The sequence below is a fragment of the Salmo trutta genome, unplaced genomic scaffold, assembly GCF_901001165.1.
Source record: "Salmo trutta unplaced genomic scaffold, fSalTru1.1, whole genome shotgun sequence".
Classification (NCBI taxonomy): domain Eukaryota; kingdom Metazoa; phylum Chordata; class Actinopteri; order Salmoniformes; family Salmonidae; genus Salmo; species Salmo trutta.
Genome location: NW_021822554.1, coordinates 348,492 through 350,991, shown reverse-complemented (window position 1 = coordinate 350,991; position 2,500 = coordinate 348,492). Strand labels below are relative to the sequence as shown.

At 39.5% G+C, this 2,500-nt stretch overlaps 6 non-coding genes across 6 annotated transcripts in view; all 6 read right to left on the bottom strand.

The window, feature by feature from the left end:
* Positions 1 to 578: 578 nt before the first annotated feature.
* On the bottom strand, positions 579 to 650 carry trnaq-cug (transfer RNA glutamine (anticodon CUG)). The gene has a single exon. It is a non-coding gene; the product is annotated as a tRNA-Gln (tRNA).
* Positions 651 to 765: 115 nt separating this feature from the next.
* trnaq-uug (transfer RNA glutamine (anticodon UUG)) lies at positions 766 to 837 on the bottom strand. The gene has a single exon. It is a non-coding gene; the product is annotated as a tRNA-Gln (tRNA).
* A 592-nt stretch (positions 838 to 1,429) lies between these two features.
* trnaq-cug (transfer RNA glutamine (anticodon CUG)) lies at positions 1,430 to 1,501 on the bottom strand. The gene has a single exon. It is a non-coding gene; the product is annotated as a tRNA-Gln (tRNA).
* Positions 1,502 to 1,616: 115 nt separating this feature from the next.
* trnaq-uug (transfer RNA glutamine (anticodon UUG)) lies at positions 1,617 to 1,688 on the bottom strand. The gene has a single exon. It is a non-coding gene; the product is annotated as a tRNA-Gln (tRNA).
* Positions 1,689 to 2,282: 594 nt separating this feature from the next.
* Positions 2,283 to 2,354, bottom strand: trnaq-cug (transfer RNA glutamine (anticodon CUG)). Its single transcript has one exon. It is a non-coding gene; the product is annotated as a tRNA-Gln (tRNA).
* Positions 2,355 to 2,469: 115 nt separating this feature from the next.
* Positions 2,470 to 2,500, bottom strand: part of trnaq-uug (transfer RNA glutamine (anticodon UUG)) — a 72-nt gene continuing 41 nt past the window's right edge. The window contains exon 1 of the tRNA in view: positions 2,470 to 2,500. This exon is cut by the window's right edge and continues 41 nt beyond it. This is a non-coding gene — a tRNA (tRNA-Gln).

The following is a 2,500-nucleotide window of genomic DNA, read 5'->3' as shown; positions in this document are numbered from 1 at the left end:
TTGGGAATTGTACAGAAAAAAAATTCTGCATTTTAATTAGCAAATGTGGACTGTCGTTCCTTCACGTGTTGCAAATACTTTCAACAATCGTTGGACAACTATATTCCAGTTCCACGAGGCAGATTAATTCACATGGTAGGTCCTACCGAGATTTGAACTCAGATTGCAATTTTCAGAGTCCTGAGTGATAACCTTTACAGCATAGAATGCTGTACTCAATAGTCTGTGATGGGTTCAGATTTTACTGTCCTTGGTTCACCGGAAAATCAGAGAAAATATTTTCTGGGCCGAAACGGTATCACCTGGGCTACCCTACCATGTAACAACTTGGAAATGCACATATTTCCAACAAGATTGATTTGATGAGGGAGTAAAAAAAATCGTAAATATTTTCATTTCATTGGGGGGCAGAAAGTTTTCAATTAACAAACGTACTAGGCATTCATAGTAAGAATTTCCTGCAGGCTAGCCATTCGTGCTTACCAAAGACTGCTTATCGACTCCCACCCACTTGTTTCTTTCACACAAGACTATTTTAAAGTTGACAGGAGAGGAGTATGTCACTGCAAAATCAAGGTAGGTCCTACCGAGATTTGAACTCGGATCGCAGGATTCAGAGTCCTGAGTGCTAACCATTACACCATAGAACCCCATATAGAGTAATTATTGAAGTGTTCAGATTTTCCTGTCATTTGTTCACCGTATAAACAGAAAGAAACAAGATTATTGGTAGGCCATGTGAATAATTCAGCACCAAAGCTAGAAAGGTTCTACCGAGATTTGAACTCAGATCACTGGATTCAAAGTCCAGAGTGCTAACCATTGCACCATAGAACCATATTGAAAATCCATTTGGGAATTGTACAGAAAAAAAATTCTGCATTTTAATTAGCAAATGTGGACTGTCGTTCCTTCACGTGATGCAAATACTTTCAACAATCGTTGGACAGCTATATTCAAGTTCCACGAGGGAGATTAATTCACTTGGTAGGTCCTACCGAGATTTAAACTCAGATTGCAATATTCAGAGTCCTGAGTGATAACCTTTACAGCACAGAACCCTGTACTCAATAGTCTGTGATGGGTTCAGATTTTACTGTCCTTGGTTCACCGGAAAAACAGAGAAACTATTTTCTGGGCCGAAACGGTATCACCTGGGCTACCCTACCATGTAACAACTTGGAAATGCACATATTTCCAACAAGATTGATGTGATGAGGGAGAAAAAAAATCTTAAATATTTTCAGTTCATTGGGGGGCAGAAAGTTTTCAATTAACAAACGTACTAGGCATTCATAGTAAGAATTTCCTGCAGGCTAGCCATTCGTGCTTACCAAAGACTGCTTATCGACTCCCACCCACTTGTTTCTTTCACACAAGACTATTTTCAAGTTGACAGGAGAGGAGTATGTCACTGCAAAATCAAGGTAGGTCCTACCGAGATTTGAACTCGGATCGCAGGATTCAGAGTCCTGAGTGCTAACCATTACACCATAGAACCCCATATAGAGTAATTATTGAAGTGTTCAGATTTTCCTGTCATTTGTTCACCGTATAAACAGAAAGAAACAAGATTATTGGTAGGCCATGTGAATAATTCAGCACCAAAGCTAGAAAGGTTCTACCGAGATTTGAACTCAGATCACTGGATTCAAAGTCCAGAGTGCTAACCATTGCACCATAGAACCATATTGAAAATCCATTTGGGAATTGTACAGAAAAAAAATTCTGCATTTTAATTAGCAAATGTGGACTGTCGTTCCTTCACGTGATTGCAAATACTTTCAACAATCGTTGGACAGCTATATTCAAGTTCCACGAGGGCAGATTAATTCACATTGGTAGGTCCTACCGAGATTTGAACTCAGATTGCAATATTCAGAGTCCTGAGTGATAACCTTTACAGCACTAGAACCTGTACTCAATAGTCTGTGATGGGTTCAGATTTTACTGTCCTTGGTTCACCGGAAAATCAGAGAAAATATTTTCTGGGCCGAAACGGTATCACCTGGGCTACCCTACCATGTAACAACTTGGAAATGCACATATTTCCAACACGATTGATGTGATGAGGGAGAAAAAAATCTTAATTATTTTCAGTTCATTGGGGGGCAGAAAGTTTTCAATTAACAAACGTACTAGGCATTCATAGTAAGAATTTCCTGCAGGCTAGCCATTCGTGCTTACCAAAGACTGCTTATCGACTCCCACCCACTTGTTTCTTTCACACAAGACTATTTTAAAGTTGACAGGAGAGGAGTATGTCACTGCAAAATCAAGGTAGGTCCTACCGAGATTTGAACTCGGATCGCAGGATTCAGAGTCCTGAGTGCTAACCATTACACCATAGAACCCCATATAGAGTAATTATTGAAGTGTTCAGATTTTCCTGTCATTTGTTCACCGTATAAACAGAAAGAAACAAGATTATTGGTAGGCCATGTGAATAATTCAGCACCAAAGCTAGAAAGGTTCTACCGAGATTTGAACTCAGATCACA